Below are 17,500 nucleotides of genomic sequence, written 5' to 3' on the forward strand. Positions count from 1 at the left end.
CTCCTCCTCCTCCTCCTCTTCCTCCTCTACCACCACCACCTCACCACCTTCTTTTCCTCCACCATCTCTACCTTCTCCAACTCACTCCTCCTCCTCCACCACCTCCTGCTCCTAAACTACCTCCACCTCCACCTCCTCCTCTTCCTCTTCCTCCTCCACCATATCTTCGAACTCCTCCTCCTCCACCACCACCACCACACCACACCACCTCCTCTTCCTAAACCACCACCACCACCACCACCACCACCACCACCACCACCACCTCCTCCTCCACCACCTCCTCTTCCTCCTCCTCCATCTCCTCTCCAAATGACACACAAAAGCCTCCCTCTACTTCATTATACACTCTCTCCCGTCGTCATTCCATCATCATTTCACAACTTCTGCCTCCGGGGTCATTAAAATGGACAAGAGGGGGAGGAAGGGAGGGAAGAAGGAAGGGAGGAAGGGAGGAAAGAGGGAAGAAGGGGATGGGAGGGGAGGAAAGAGGGAAGGAGGGAGGGAAGGAGGGAGGGAAGGAAGGGAGGGAGGGAGGGAGGGAGGGAGCGAAGAAAGGAAGGAAGGAATAATGAAGGATAGAAAGAAAGAGGAAGGAAAAAAGGGGGAAAGGGAGGGACAGAGGAGGGAACAGGGAAGGAGAAGGAGAAAGAGAGGGAGAGAGTAAGGGAAGTAAGAAGGAAAGAAGGAAGCAAACCAAAAAAGGGAAGAGGAAGAGAATAAGGGAAAAAAATACGACTCCCCCTCCCCTCCCCTCCCCCGTAAAAAAAAATAATACCCCATACCCACACAAGATCCACACGTCCCCACCACAAAAACAAAACCACACCAGCGTTGAACCGATAAATAAAAGCAGCAATCCTCCCCTCACCTCTCCCCCCTATGCCCCTCCCTCCCCTCCTATGACACGGACCACTCGTCAGTCAATCAATCTGCATGACTTCGGAGGTCAGAGAATCCTTCTCGCATGACTTGTGAATGACGCCCTCGATGGTACGTCGGGTAGAATGCATGGTAAATGCATGACGGAAAAATGCTTTGAGAAGACCCCTCTTACCCCCCCCCCCCACCTCTTCTAACTCATAAATTCTACGACTTTTCTGCTCGACGCGTCAAACGCACGCACACACGCACGCACGCACACATACACACGCAAGAAACTACTTTTAACGGGATTTCTTGATGCGTAAATTCGAAAATTATGCGTTTCTTTTCTTCTTCTTTTTTTGTGATCCCATTATAAAACTATTCGGATAAGGTCATTATTGAATACGAAGATCAACATTGTTTATTGTACATTGCTAGGAAATAATTTGCATATCTAATAGAGAAAATATATCAAGAGAGAGAGAGAGAGGGAGAGGGAGGGAGAGAGAGAAAGAGAGAGAAAAGAAAGAAAGAGAAAGAAAGATAAAGAAAGTGAGAGAAAAAGAAAGAGAGAAAAAGAGAAAAAAAGAGAAAGAAAGAAAGAAAAGAGAGAAAGAGAAAGAGAGACAGAGAGAGAGAAAAGAGAAAGAAAGAAAGAAAGAAAGAAAGAAAGAAAGAAATGTCCCAAATGTCCTCTCTCTCCCTCTGTGTCCCTCCCAGGGGAGTCCCGCAGCCGCCCCTGAGAGCCGCCCCTGAGAGCCGCCGCGCCGCAGCGTCCGCGGGAAAGCCAATTATCTCATGACGCCCGCCAGACAACATCTGTCTTTCGCAAATCATCTCCCGCGGCTTTTTAAACGACGGAACAAAGGGGCCACAGTCGCCGGCCCCGACATGGCACCTCTTGCTCTTCTTCTTCCTCTTGTTCCTCCTCCTCCTTCTCCTCCCCTTCTTCTAGCTCTTGTTTTTCTTCTTATTCATCTTTTTTTTTTCTTCTTCTTCTCCCTCCTCTACCCCCCCCCCCTCCTACCTTCTCAGCCACCTTCCCACCTCACCCTACTTTCTCACACAATCTCTCTCTCTCTCTCTCTCTCTCTCTCTCTCTCTCTCTCTCTCTCTCTCTCTCTCTCCCTCCCTCTCTCCCTCTCTCTCCCTTCCATTGTCTTTGGGCATTGTCTCGGCCTGGCAAGTGGCACCCAAGTGTTGTAGAAGCATTATGGTCACGCCCTAAAACACAGATGGCTTTCCTCCCTACCGCAGGCACCAACATGTCTCTTTACCACGCCACGCCACGCCACGCCACGCCCACGGAACACCACGCCCATTAAACACCACTCACTCATCACCTCCAAACCACATGAGATACATATAAAAACTTTTTTTTTTCTAGATCAATTCCTCTGATGGAACCTGATGCTGCATACTTGATTGTTGTTTTTCTTCTTCTCCTAATCTTCCTTCCACCGTCTCTAGTTTTCTTTCTTTCTATTTTTCTTTTTTTCTTTCTTTCTCTTTCTCTTACTTTCTTTCTCTCTCTGTCTCTCCGACTATCTCTCTTTCTTATTCTTCCCACCTATCCATCCCCCCAACACAACACAATCAACCTCCCCACCCATACCCCCATCCCCACATCCACCCACCCACCATCTCCCTCCCTCTCCTCTCCCCGTTACTCGTAATCTTCACACTGTTACCGCATCCTACGAGAATCCTATTTACGTTGGGGTACGAAGGGGCGCCAGGAGGCTATCGGAAGCTCTGGTCGCAGGGAGATTCTTTCGCTTTATCTGCGTTGATAATACTCACAGGGAGATGGAGAGGAAGGGAGAGGGAAGAGGAGAGGGAAGGGAGAGGGTAGGGGAGAGGGAAGGGGAGAGGAGGAGGAGGAGGAGGAGGAGGAGGAGGAGGAGGAGGAGGAGGAGGGCAGGGAGGGGGGTAGGGGGTAGATGGAGGGAGGGAGGGAGGGAGGGAGGGAGGGAGGGAGGGAAGGGAAGGAGGGAGGGAGAGAGGGAGAGAGGGAGAGAGAGATGGAGAGAGGGATAGTGACACACACAGAGAGAGAGAGAGAGAGAGAGAGAGAGAGAGAGAGAGAGAGAGAGAGAGAGAGAGAGAGAGAGAGAGAGAGAGAGAGAGAGAGAGAGAGAGAGAGAGAAAGAAAAAAACAGAAAGAAAGAGAAAGAGAAAAAGAACGAGATAAAAAATGAGCGAAAAAAAGAAAGAGAGAAAGAGAGAGAGCGAGAGCGCGAGAGAATAGAAGGGAGGCGAGGCCCTTGGAACGACACGCGCTTCACAGCCTTCACTGCAAGACGACACTGAGGGCAACGGCAGGGAAAGTATCACATTCTTTAACGCGCGTTGATGATGCTCTAAGATTGCAGAGACGAGTTACCAATCCCGGTGCAACGCTTGCAATATGTAGCATACCTTCTCTCTCTGTCTCTCTGTCTCTGTCTCTGTCTCTGTCTCTGTCTCTGTCTCTGTCTCTGTCTCTCTCTCTCTCTCTCTCTCTCTCTCTCTCTCTCACCCTCACTCTCACTCTCACTCTCTCTCATTCTCTCTCTCTCTCACTCTCACTTTCACTCTCACTCCATTTTAAATTTAGTGGTCATGGTCATGGTAGTGATAGTGGAGGTGGTGATGGTGGTCATGGTAATGGTAATAGTAGTAGTAGTGGTGGTGATGGTGGTAGTAATAGTACTAGTCCAGGACTAAGCCGTGAGGACACGCAGGTCTTGAGATTGAGTCGTCCAAGGTCAGGAGGTACGCGTATTGACTTCAGCCTCGCTCACAGTGGGAGGGAGGGAGGGAGGGAGGGAGAGGGAAAGGGAGGGAGGGAGAGGGAGGAAGGGAGGAAGGGAGGGAGAGAGAGGGAGGGAGGGAGGGAGGGAGGGAGGGAGAGAGAGAGAGAGAGGATTTAAGGTCACGTACTCTCTTTCCCTTTCTCTCACTCTTTTTTTTCTATTTTCTTCTCTCTCTCTCTCTCTCTCTCTCTCTCTCTCTCTCTCTCTCTCTCTCTCTCTCTCTCTCTTTCTCTCTCTATCTGTTTCCTTCACTCTCTAATTCTCTCTTTCCTTGCAACTGCAACTTTAACCCTTACTTTCTATTCAAATGTTATTTACATTTGCTCCACTTCCCTCTGCTTCCATCTTCTTACCATCCACTTCCCTCCACATCAATCTTCTCCTATTCACTTCCCTCCACATAAATCTTCTTCCCCTCCACTTCCCTCCACATTAATCTTCTCCCCTCCACGTCCGTCACCTCCCTTCCACTTCCCTCCACTTCCCTCCACATCAATCTCCTCCCCTCCACTTCTTTCCACATCCGCCTCCTCCCCTCTACTTCCCTCCACATCCGCCTCCTCCCCTCCATTTCCCTCCACATCTGCCTCCTCCCCTCCACTTCCCTCCACATCAATCTTCTCCCCTCCACTTCCCTCCACATCCGTCTCCTCCCCTCCACATCAATCTCCTCCCCTCTATTTCCTTCCACATCCGTCTCCTCCCTCCACTTCCCTCCACATCCGTCTCTTCCCCTCCACTTCCTTCCACATCCGTCTCTTAGCCTCCAATACCCTCCACATCCGCTTCCCCCCTCCACATCAATCATCTCCCCTCCACATCCCTCCACATCAATCTTCACCCCTCCACTTCCCTCCGCCCACGTATCTCTCTTCAACCCTTTCCGACAGCTAACTCAAGAGGTTAATGAGTTCTGGGATTAATTAGATGAAGTTAAGACTGTTTACACCTGTAATTAACGAACAACGGTCTGGCAACACCTGAGAAATTGCAAATGCGGGAAAGGAGGGAGGAGGGAGGTAAGAAGAGGAAAGGAAGAGGGAGAGGAGGGAGAGGTGAAGAAGATGGAGATGAAGGAGGAGGAGGAAGAGTGGGAGGAGGAGGAGGAGGACAGGAAGGTGAAAGAAAGGGATAAGGGAGGAGGAGGAGGAGGAGAAAAAAGAGGTGAATAGAAGGATGGAAGGGTAGAAAAGGGAAAGAAAAGAAAATGAGGAAATGGGAGCGGATGGATGGAAAACATAAGAGAAAACAAACGAGAAAATAACCATAAGGAGAAGAAAAGAAAATGAGTAAAGAAACAGAGAGAGAGAGAAAAAAAAGGCAAAATAAGAAGCTGGAAGAGGTGGTGGGTGGGTGGGAGTTATAAATGGGTGTTCGAGGGGGAGGGGAGAGGGGGGGAGGGGAGGTGAAAGACCACCGCCTATTATCACGTAATTTTCCATAATTTATTTCCGAAACAAACAGACCATAACTTGGATTTAAAATGAGCTCAGACTTAATTATTTACGGCAAAAGATATTACGAGAGTGAGAGAAAGAGAGGGGAAGTGTGTGTGTGTGTGTGTGTGTGTGTGTGTGTGTGTGTGTGTGTGTGTGTGTGTGTGTGTGTGTGTGTGTGTGTGTGTGTGTGTGTGTGAGAGAGAGAGAGAGAGAGAGAGAGAGAGAGAGAGAGAGAGAGAGAGAGAGAGAGAGAGAGAGAGAGAGAGAGAGAGAGAGAGAGAGAGAGAGAGAAAGGGGGGTAAAAAAACAGAAGAAAGGTAGGTTAAAATTGGGATAAGAGAGATCAGGACAGGATAGTATTTGTTAGGATAGGAAATGACAGGACATGATAGGGTGGGAGAGGAATGGTCAGACAAACCTAAATTCGGTTAGGTTAAAGCAGCTATGACACGTTGTGGACATGTCGTAGCGTTAGCGCCAAATGTTAAAGCTACGGTATATAGTGTCATAAGGTCAAAACTTTCTCAAACTCTAAGGTGCCCTAAGCTTAGGCAGCTCCACAAGGGAACGTGGCGAAAGAAAAGAAAATTGAAGAAAGCAAAGTTAAAAGAGGAAAAAAAAAGGACGCCAGCACACTCGCGCAGAATTTCTTTTGTAGTCGTGTGATCATGCTCATGCAAATGCCAAGAGTGCACGTGTCCCGAGTGTGTGTGTGTGTGTGGGGTGGGGTGGGGGGGGGGGAGGAGGGAAGGGAGGGGAAGGGGGAGAAGAGGCTGAGTGGGAGATATGGGAAGGTGGAGAGAGAAGAATGAGGAAGGTAAGGAGAAGAGAGGAGAGAAGAGGGAAGAGGAAGAGTGGGAGATATGGGAAGGTGGAGAGAGAGGAAGGAGGAAAGTAAGGAGAAGAGAGGGGAGAAGTGGGAAGAGGAAGAGGGAGAGTGGGAGATAGGGAAAGGTGGAGAGAGAAGAAGTAGGAAGGAGAGAGGGATGAGGAAGAGAAAGACTGGGAGATGGGGAGAGGAGGAGAGAGAAGAGGGAGGAAGGTAAGGAGAGTAGAAAGGGATATGGAAGAAGAATGAAAGATGTAAAGAGGAAAGAAGGAGAGAATAGAGGGATAGGTGGGGATAGGGAGGAAGAGTGAGAGATGGAGAGAGAGATGGTAGTGGAAGAAAAAAGAGAAGAGAGGAGAGAGGGAGAGGGAAGGAATGGGAGAATGGGAGGGAATGGGGGAAGAGAAATGGAGGAGACAAAATGAGGAAGAGGGGCGGCTTCCCACTACCCATACCCACGCCTTCGCCCACGTGCAAGGGCAGGGACACTGGCAGGGGGTATTTTGGAGTTCGCTACAAGACGGATGAGGAAAAAGGAGAGAGAGAGAGAGAGAGAGAGAGAGAGAGATGATGGATGTAGAAGGAGGACAACTATGGGGGGGAGGGGGGGAGAGGAAGGGAATGGAAGGGGAAGGGGAAGGGGAAGGGAGGGGAGGACTGGAGAAAGGGTGGGACGGGAAGGGATAAGGAGAGAGAATGGTATGGGTGAAAGAAAGAAAGAAAGAGAGAGAGAGAGAAAAAAAAAACAGATAGATAAAGAAACAAAGCACAAAAAGCCAAGCCAACCAACCAATCCATTCATCCATCTCTCCCTCTCCACTTGTCCTGCCTTCCTCAACCACCAAACCACCAACCGAAACGACCGACACCCAACCAAAATTCCGCATTAGATCACCGCCCTCCTTTCCCTCGCCAACCGAACTGCAATACCGAGTCTCGCTGCCCCCTTCCCCTTCCCCTTCCCCTTCCCCCTACCAACTACTCTCCCCACACACCCCTCCCCACGCCCCGCCCTCTCCCCTCCCGCTACCAACTACTCTCCCCACACACCCAAACACTCCTCCCCACGCCCCGCCCTCTCCCCTCCCGCTACCAACTACTCTCCTCTCCCCTTCCCCTACCAACTACTCTCCCCACACACACCCTCTCACCCCTCCCCACGCCCTCTCCCTTACTACTCTCCCACACACACCTTCACAACCTCCCTACCAACTACTCTCCCCACGCCCCGCCCCGCCCTCTCCCTTCCCCCTACCAACTACTCTCCCCACACACTCCTCTCCACGCCCCGCCCCGCCCTCTCCCTTCCCCCTACCAACTACTCTCCCCACGCCCCGCCCTCTCCCCTCCCGCTACCAACTATTCTCCCCACACCCTCCTCCCTCTCCCCTCCCCCTACCAACTACTCTCCCCACACACACCCTCTCACCCCTTCTCCCCTCCGCACGCCCACTCCTCCCCGTACGCCCACTTGGGATGAAAAAAAAGAAGTAAATAATAAGGGTGAAGTCTCGTTAAGCCAACCGTATTAATTTTAATGAATATCGCAGGTGGGCGGGTGGGCCGGAGGGGGGGGGGTATGGAAACAGCTGTGATGGGGGAAAGGGGAGGGAAGGGGCGGTATGGAGGGAGGAAGGGGAAGAAGGAAGAGGATAGAGGGGGGAGGAGAGTGAAACGCAGAGGGAAGGAAGAAGGGTGTATGGTGGGTGGGGGAAGGAGGGAGGGAGGGAGGGAGAGGTAATCATTAAGAATATTAAGAATAGCAACAGTAAAGGCATTGCAATAATAATATCAATTGCAATAATAACATAAAACAACAACAATAACAATAACAGCATTAATAACAGTAACAATAACAATAATACGATTCCTACTACTGATAATAATAATAATACCACAAGACGAAAAAACAAACAAACAAACAAACAAACCCAACAAAACTAAACAACAACAACAGGAACAAAAACAGGTAAATGCCAACAATAATAACGCTACCTTTATCTCTCAACAGACACTAATAAGCCCACCTCATTCCCTCATTAACAAGAACTATCATCGAGGAACGGATATTATGAAAGTCATTATTGAAGTCCAACTTTGATCGAGGCGGAGATAAGAAACATGTCGCGATACTTTTTAAGCGAAGAAGAAGAAGAAGAAGAAGAAGAACAAGAAGAAGAAGAAGAAAAAGAAGAAGAAGAAGAAGAAGAAGAAAAAGAAGAAGAAGAAAAAGAAGAAGAAGAAAAAGAAGAAGAAGAGGAAAAATGGAAAAAAAGAAAAAGACGAAGAAGAAGAAAAAGAAGAAGAGGAAAAATGGGAAAAAGAAAAAGACGAAGAAGAAGAAAAAGAAAAGGAAAAAGGGAGAAGAAGAAGAAGAGGGGGAATGATAATGATAATCATAATGATGATGATAATGATGATGATGATGATAATAATAATAAAAATAATATGAAAAATCTGAGTAAGCAGAAGATGAAAAAGATGAAGGGGACGAAGAAAAAGAACTAGAGGAAAAAGAAGAGGAAGAAAAAGGAGAAAAGAAAAATCAGAATAAGCGTAAGAAGAAGACAAGAAGAAGAAGAAGAAGAAGAAAAAGAAGAAGCAGATTTTTAGCGTCTGGTAGATGGTTCTTTGTTCGTGCTTTAATGCGTGTTGTATTTATCAAAAGAAAAGAAGACGAAGAAAAGGATTGAGAAAGTACACCATGCAAAGCGTAAAAGTTAAAAACACCCGTTTCCATTAGATAAAAAAAGGGGCACGTATACAGAACCATTATTATCTTTCATATCTTCAAAGTAAAAAAAAACAACTCTATTACTAATTCCCATCTCGTTTGAGCGAGCAACATATAAACGCTGTAATTTAGTAGCATTCTCGATACACAAATTACAAACGTTATGACCAGCAATAAAAAGACTTTCAAATGAATAGTGGGTAATTATATTGTACACTTAGTGAATAAATTGCCTGTCTGTATTTTTTTCCGAATATTCAATTTCAAAACATTCACGGTGCATATCCAGATAACTAGATATACAGTATATATCACTTTTTTCATTAAATTCTTGCTATAAAAAGACAACACATCATCTAGATTCTAAAGACCTCTTTCCATAAATTGTTCCAGTTGCTGGAGTCAGGGAATATGTGCGTCACACACACACACACACACACACACACACACACACACACACACACACACACACACACTTACATACACACGATTTTCTTAGTCTTAATCAAATCACAATTCATAAACCAACGAGTCATCACTCACACTTTTTCTCACCGCAATACACTGAACTTTTATCAAAATATAATTATATAATCTTGAAACGAAACATAACAACCATGTCTGAAAAAGTTGGAGGTCGAGGAGTTTTTTGTTTTTTTGCAACAATCACAAAGCCTTGCAGGTTATTGCAGATCACTAGTTTATCAATTACCTTATTATTAGAATAAGGGTACTTGTTTTGGTGATATTGGTTTTTCTTTCCGTTTTCGATTTTGCGCTTTGGTGACGTAACGAGAAGCGGCTTTGAGAAGTATTGAAATCCATATTTTTTCTCTCTCAAGCTCATTCATTTACAAATACCTCCAAAATTCTTCTCCGTTCTTATAAAGTATTTTTTCTTATCTTAACGCAAAATTTAAATATAAGAATATGCATATGAAAAAAAAGAAATCTATCTAGAGACACTTTTGAGAAGCATAAGCGAGTCATACCAAAAATCCCCAAACTACTGAAGGTCAATACAACAGGAGCCAATAAGTCTACGGACCACAACCCACTTTTAAGTAAAGATTTCTCAGCCGGCCGACATATTGACGTAACTAGTTTCCCTGCGAGAACATAATCTCTCCAACAGCAAAAATAATGAGAGACGTGTAACCAAAGCTCAAAATACCCGCTAGTAACAAAACAATAATAATAATAATAATAATAGTAATAATAATAATGATAATACCACAGCTGTTTCACTCATCTTATACAAAATTTCATACAAAACGGTGAAAGTCACAGATCTAATATGAAAAAAAAACAAAAAACAAACTAAATCATGCTGATCGAAATAATTCTCTCCATGTTGAAAAGGGAAAGAAGAAAAAACAACTCAACATCATCCCCGATATAAACATTACCCAATCATCATTAAAGGATGGAAAAAAACACCTCAGGGCTGAAACGGGGGCTGAAAGACCCACCTGCGACTTAAGTTCTAGGGAGGAGGGGGGTGGGGGTGAAGGGGGGATGTGGAGGGGGGAGGAGGGGAGTGGGGGTGAAGGGGGATGTGGAAGGGGGGAGGGGAAGGGGGTTCTATTTCTGTGGCTGAACAAGGAGGGGGGCCTACAGAGAGGGGAGGTGGATTGGAGGGAGGGGGGGAGAGGGAGGGAGCTGGGAGTTGAGGGGCCGGGAGGGGAGGAGAGGGGAGGGGTAGGGATGGGTGGGGGGAAAGTGGCTGTGACGTCAAACAGCGGCAGTGGTGTGGCCTGGCGCGTGGCATGACGTCACGCGGAGGTGGGGAGGGGGTGGGGGGGGCGAGGTGGGAGGGTTCAGATGCGAATGGGAAAGGGGGAGGGGGGAAGGGGGAGAGGGGGAAGATGGAGGGGGGTGGACGAGGGGTAGTAGGGAAGCCCTCTCCGCCATCACATCACGCCCATGATACATTGCTGTGTGTTACGACCAAACACGATGGAATATTCCACAGCGAGAATCCTCAACTAAATTTGTGGTAGTAGCATTCCATATAAACACAAAAAACAAACAAACAAACAAACAAACAAACACACATACACATACACACGCAAACGACTTCCCCAGCTATTCATTCATTCATTCATCCATTCATTCATTCATTCGTACAATCTGTTCGACCAGAATAAAGCAATAGGCACTGCGACTCAAGGGGGAAATGCAACACTGGCGATAAATGGATACGAAAAAGGAATAAAGATAGGGCGAAAGGTAGATGTTAATGAATGGGAAATGGAGACGATAAGATGAAAGGGTGAGAGAGAGAGAGAAAGAGAGAGAGAGAGAGAGAGAGAGAGAGAGAGATGAGGAGAGGAGTGGGAGAGGAGAGACAGAGGACAGAGAAGAGACAGAGACGAGAGGAGAGAAGAGAGAGGAGAGAGGAGAGGGCGAGATGAGAGAGAGAGAGAGAGAGAGAGAGAGAGAGAGAGAGGGAGAGAGAGAGAGAGAGAGAGAGAGAGAGAGAGAGAGAGAGAGAGAGAGAGAGAGAGAGAGAGAGAGGAAGAAGAAGAAGAAGAAGAAGAAGAAGAAGAAGAGAGAGAGAGGAAGAAGAAGAAGAAGAGGAATGGAGATAAAGAGCGAACAAGGATGAATGGACGTGGGAATACAAACGAACTTTGACATATCAGAAAGAAAACTAACAAAAGAAACAGGCAGTCTAATCCTCCTTCATAAAACATAACAATAATGATAGAAAACAACAACACAAAAATAAACAAAGAAACTACGAGGCAAGCAGTAATACAAAATAAGCATGTTGGTGACAATGAGATATGAAACCATATACTTGACGTAAGACTATTCAAGTTTTCCTTCCAACTCCCCCCCCACACACACACATACTCTGTGTCTGTCTGTCTCTTGCTATCTCTCTCTCTCTCTCTCTCTCTCTCTCTCTCTCTCTCTTTCCTTCTCACTCACCCATACCAAACCATAACACAGTCAAAAACCGTAAAACACACAAACACACACACACAAACACACACAAAAAAAAAAAAAAAAAAAAAAAAAAAAAAAAAAAAAAAATATACTAAATTTACACACCATCTACCTGCCTGGGCACATAAGAACACCACCCACATCACACTGTAACACACCTGTGCACGAAGAATAGACATTAGAGAAGAACGAGAGGGGAGAGTGAAAGAGAGGGGAGGTTAGCATGAGGGAAGATAAGGAATGTGAAGAAAGCAAACTGGAGGAGGAGGTAGGAAGGAGGAGGGAAAGACAAAGAGAGGGGGACTCGCTATGAAAGGAAAAGAAAGAAAGAAAGAAAAGTATATACATATATGTCTGTCTATCTATCTATCTATCTATCTATCTATCTATCTATCTATCTATCTATCAATATATGACAAACAAAAAAAGTAATCGTAGGAGTAAACTGGCATCACCAATAATAAGACAAAAGACCGGAATCATAGGAACTAAAAGACAAGACTATAATAAAAGATAATAATAGCATTATCGCCATCACCACGAAGAGTAGTAAGAGTCAAAGCCAATAAGACGAAGAAATGGATGATACATAGTGAATGGTGACCTTATCTCGACAGGATTGATAGAATGTCGCAATGCAGTTTTTTTTCTTCTTTTTTTTTCTTTTTAGGGGGGGGATTCTCTGTCTCTGTCTCTCTCTCTCTCTATCACAAACAAACAAATAAAATACATTAACACACGGGAGACAAGAAATAAACAGATAATTAATTAAACAAATAGGTAAAATTAACAGCGCATCATAAGACAATGAGATGAGGCGAAACCACGGGCGTGTTTTGGGCGAGAGCTTCAAGTACGTGCGTCCGTGGCAGGTTCTTTGTCTCCCCCTTCCCGTCTCTCGCTCACTTAGGAATCTCTTCCCATTCCCTTCTGAATTATTTTCCCCTCCTCCCTTCCCCTCTCTCTTCTGAATTATTTCCCCCCCTTCCCCTTTCCCTCCTGAATTCCTTCATCCTCCCTTCTCCATTCTGAATTATTTCCCTATCCCCCTCCCCTCTCTCTCCTGAATTCTTTCCCTCCCCCTCCCCCTCCCCTCTCCCTCCTGAATTATTTCCGTCCCCCTACCCCTCCCCCTCCCCTCTCCCTCCCGAATTCTTTCCTTCCCTCTCCACTCTCTCCTCCTTCCCTCTCCACTCTCTCCTCCTTCCCTCCCTTCTCCCACCGAATCCCTCCCCTTCATACACTCCTTCCTGTATCCCTCCCCACTCCCCTCTTCCCTCCTTGAAAAATTCCCCTCCCCTTTCCCCTCTCTCTCCCTCCTGAATCCTCTCAAAAACCTAATTTCTCTTTTATAAGGTATTCCGTTCCGCCATATCATATATTCAGGGAATCTTGTAATGTTTAAAGGAGGGGGAGAAAGAGAGGGGAAAAGGGAGGCAGGGAAGGGAGGGGGAGAAAGAGAGGGGAAAAGGGAGTGAGAAAGAGATAGGTCGATAGATAGATAGATAGATAGAGTGAAAGGAGAGAATCAAAGTGTGTAAGGGGGGGGATGGGGAGAGGGGGGAAGAGAGAAAAAGAAAGAGATAGAGAGAGAGAGAGAGAGAGAGAGAGAGAGAGAGAGAGAGAGAGAGAGAGAGAGAGAGAGAGAGAGAGAGAGAGAGAGAGAGAGAGAGAGAGAGAGAGAGAGAGAGAGAGAGAGAGAGAGATTGAGATTCAAAGAGAAAGAGAAAGAGAGAGATTGAGATTCAAAGAGAAAGAGAAAGAGAGAGAGATTCAAAGAGAAAGAGAAAGAGAGAGATTGAGATTCAAAGAGAAAGAGAAAGAGAGAGAGAGAGAGAGAGACCGAAATAGAAAGAGAAAGGTAGATAGAAAGAGGGAAAGTAAATGAGTGAATGAATGTTTGCATACGGCATAAGAACCCTTCCTTCACTCTAGCCCCAAGTAACATTTTATCGAGGAACAGGAAGCAGAGCCAGCGCGCGCGTGTGTATGTGTATGTGTGTGTGCGCGCGCGTGTGCGTGTGTGTGCTTTCACATCTCTTTGTGTGATAACTGAGAACGTAGGTGTGTATATGTGTGCGTATGGGCTTGTATAAAATAAAGGGAGCGTTTGCTTGTTTGTAATCGACCCTTTGAGAGAAAGGACAGACGGATGTCGATAGACGAAGGTAGAAACAGATAAAAATATATGGAGATAGAAAGAGAGCGATAGGAACTGGGAGCGTGTTTATGAGGAGTGTGTACGCGCATGGGAGGGGGGGGAAGGGCATGGTACAGAGAGAGAGGGAGAGAGAGAGAGGTTGAAACTACGACGCAACTCTCAAGGTAGGGGGGGAGGGGTAGTGGGGAGGGGGGAAGGAGGAGGGATGGGGGGTGGGGCGGGGGAGAGGGGAGGGGAAGGAGGAGGGATGGGGGGTGGGGTGGGGAGGGGGCGAAGTAAGGTGCGGGGGGGTGAGGGGGAAGCGACGATCCCAATAACCCTGCCTGCCTGCTCTCTTTCCCTTTCGCTCTCTCTCTCTCTCTCTCTTCCTCTCTCGCCGCCACCACCCACGCGCCACGCACGCAATCACTCACGCACGCACGCACGCACACTCCCAAACCCGCGGCCCTTACTGCGTTGTACTGATCTCCTTCTGCCGCAACCGCTACCGCAACCGCAAAACCGCGCCGCCATGATTACATCCGCAGTAGCGTTCTCATACTATGACCGCAAGTTGCATTCTCCCGCCTCTGCTGTGGCCGCATGGTCGCACTGGCGCCGCAGCCCTGGAGACGCAGTGACCGCACTCTCTTCCTCTTCCTCTTTCTCTTTCGCTTGATCTTTCTCTTTTCTCTCTCTCTCTCTCTCTCTCTCTCTCTCTCTCTCTCTCTCTCTCTCTCTCTCTCTCTCTCTCTCTCTCTCTCTCTCTCTCTCTCTCTCTCTCTCTCTCACTCTTTCTCTTCTCTCTCTCTCTCTCTCTCTCTCTCTCTCTCTCTCTCTCTCTCTCTCTCTCTCTCTCTCTCTTTCTCTCTCTCTCACTCTCACTCTCACTCTCACTCTCACTCTCACTCTCTCTCTCCTTCAGTAGCAACCATTACTGTCACTGTACTGTCCACCTCACCATCACCACAAGGAAATTCCCATTCATTTTTTTCTTTCTCTGTCCGGCTTTCTGCAGCAGTCGATCGCACTCACCATCACTCCTGCCACCATATCAGCCCACTGGAATAATCAATCACCCCGACACCATACCTAACCAGCAATCGCCATCACTTGTCACCATAGAGGTCTACCGCAGCAATCAGCCCTCCACCATATCTACCAAGTACTCACCATGTACTCATAGCAGCCCACCGGAACAACCAGGCCGCCACCATACCAACCTAGCATTCATCATATACTCCTATCACCAAAGAATGCCGCCATCATACCAACCAAGCACTCACCATATACTCATATCACCATAGAGGCCCGCCACCATACCTACCAATCACTCACCATCGTTCCTATCACCATAGAAGGCCGCCACCATACCAACCAAGTACTCATCATCGTTCCTATCACCATAGAAGGCCGCCACCATACCAACCAAGTACTCATCATCGTTCCTATCACCATAGAAGGCCGCCACCACACCAACCAAGCACTCACCATATACTCCTATCACCATAGAAGGCCGCCACCATACCAACCAAGCACTCACCATATACTCCTATCACCATAGAAGGCCGCCACCACACCAACCAAGCACTCACCATATACTCATATCACCATAGAAGGCCGCCACCATACCAACCAAGTACTCACCATCGTACCTATCACCATAGCAGCCCGCCACCATACCAACCAAGTACTCATCATCGTTCCTATCACCATAGAAAGCTGCCATCATACCCACCAATCACTCACCATATACTCCTATCACCATAGAAAGCTGCCATCATACCCACCAATCACTCACCATATACTCCTATCACCATAGAAAGCTGCCATCATACCAACCAAGTACTCACCATCGTTCCTATCACCATAGCATCCCGCCATCATACCTACCAATCCCTCACCATCACTCCTATCACCATAGCAGCCCACCATAACACCCAGGCCTCACCATCGCCTCCCCAAACCAAGGTCACCGTCACCTCGCTTTCCAGAGAGTTCGCGAAGCCGTGGAAAGAGGGGGTGGGGGGGAGAGGGGGAGAGGAGAGGGGGAGACGGGGAGGAGGTGGACAGGGATGAGAGGGCGATATGAGAGAGGGAGCTGGGGGGTGGGGGTGGGGATGAGAGGAGGAGGAGGAGGGGGGGGGGGGAAAAAGAGATGGGGCGGGTTGGGGAGCGGGGATGGGAAGGGAGGGGAGGGGAGGGGGGGGAGGGGAGGGGATAAGGAGGAAGGGAGTTGGGGATAGCGAGGGGCGCGACCACGGGATGCTGCTAGCGAAGGGGGAGACGCCCCCCCCTCTCCCCCCACCCTCTTCCCCGCCGAACACGTGGGCCGGGAGGACACAGACGGGAGGAGGAGAGAAAGAGGAGTCAGACGAGGGGGGGAAGAGGAGAGGGGAAGAGGGGGAAGAGGAGGGGGAGGAGGAAGAGGAAGAAGAGAGGAGAAAGAGGATGGGGGAAGAGGGGGAAGAGGAGGAGAGGAGAAAGAGAAGGGGGAGAGGGGGAAGAGGAGGAGGGAAGAGAGAAGAAAGAGGAGGAAGAGGAAGAGAGAGAGAGGAGGAGAGGGGAAGGGGTAGGGGTGGGGGGTTAAGGGGGTTGAAGGGGGAGCTGCTGCTGCTGCCGCCGCCGCCGAGGGAGATACTGCGTCGTTGCTTCTCGGCCGCCCCTGCCCCCTCCTGCCGCCGCCGCTCCTGCACCTTCGTGTTCCTGCTCTCTTTTGGGTCCGGGAATAGAGATGGTCTTCGCACTCGCTCTCTCACTCTCTCTCTCTATCCCCTCTCTCTCTCGCTTTCTCTCTCTCTCTTTCTCTTTCTCTCTCTCTTTCTGTATCTGTATCTCTCTCTCTTTCTCTTTCTCTCTCTCTCTCTCTCTCTTCTTCTTCCGATCCTCCTTCCTCCTCATCTCCCCTTTACTCACGTTTCCTTCCACCCTTCCTTCCTTCCTTCCTTCCTTCGCCATCACCGAAGCTCCTAAGTCTATCCTACCCATAAGCACAACCAGACTAATCATTAACCAGTTCCATTTAAATCGCCATTGTCATCATTCGCACCGCCCTTTAACACCGTTGTCCTTTCACCCTCACCCTCCCCCCACCTCCACCTCCACCCCTTTCTCTCTTTCTCACCATCCCCCCCTAACCCCCTCCTCCTCCTCCACTTCCCCTCTTTTCAGCGCACAAGGGTCAATGACGTGACCTCGCCTGCCAGGTCAACCCGAAGGTCAGAACTCACGCAAGTTAGGGCTGCTGTGCCAGATGCCAGTTCGGATTCGCTTTACCTATTTCTCTATTTACTTTCGGTATTTCCTAAGTCCCTATTTATTTTTTTACCCTATTTCAATCTTTGGCGATAAATGATAATCAAATATATATTTTTTCTTCCGGAAGGGGATATAAATATAACCATCTAACGATAGTAGCAATTTCTAAATCACAATAAGAAAGAACATAACAACAAATATGATGATGATGATGATGATAATGATTGATGATGATGATGATGATGATGATGATGATGATGATGATGACGACGATGATGATAATGATGATGATTACAATGATCATCAAAACTATTCTCAGCACTTATCATGAGCGTAGTCTTCAACAGTAGTCATGATTAGTAATCCTAGTAGTAGCAATACTAATCTCACAACCATGACCATCATCATCAATATCACTATCACTATAACAACACATACCAACTGATTGCAGACGATGATCATATCAGTATCATCATCACT

The 17,500-nt window shown here is 47.7% G+C and overlaps 1 protein-coding gene across 2 annotated transcripts in view; it reads right to left on the reverse strand.

Annotated features, from left to right (window-relative positions):
• Nucleotides 1-17,500, reverse strand: part of Polr2H (DNA-directed RNA polymerases I, II, and III subunit Rpb8) — a 224,931-nt gene that overhangs the window by 80,467 nt on the left and 126,964 nt on the right. The gene's annotated exons all lie outside the window — the stretch shown is intronic.

Source organism: Penaeus japonicus, unplaced genomic scaffold (assembly GCF_977035675.1).
Source record: "Penaeus japonicus unplaced genomic scaffold, GWHDUDI00000001_assembly GWHDUDI00000013, whole genome shotgun sequence".
Classification (NCBI taxonomy): domain Eukaryota; kingdom Metazoa; phylum Arthropoda; class Malacostraca; order Decapoda; family Penaeidae; genus Penaeus; species Penaeus japonicus.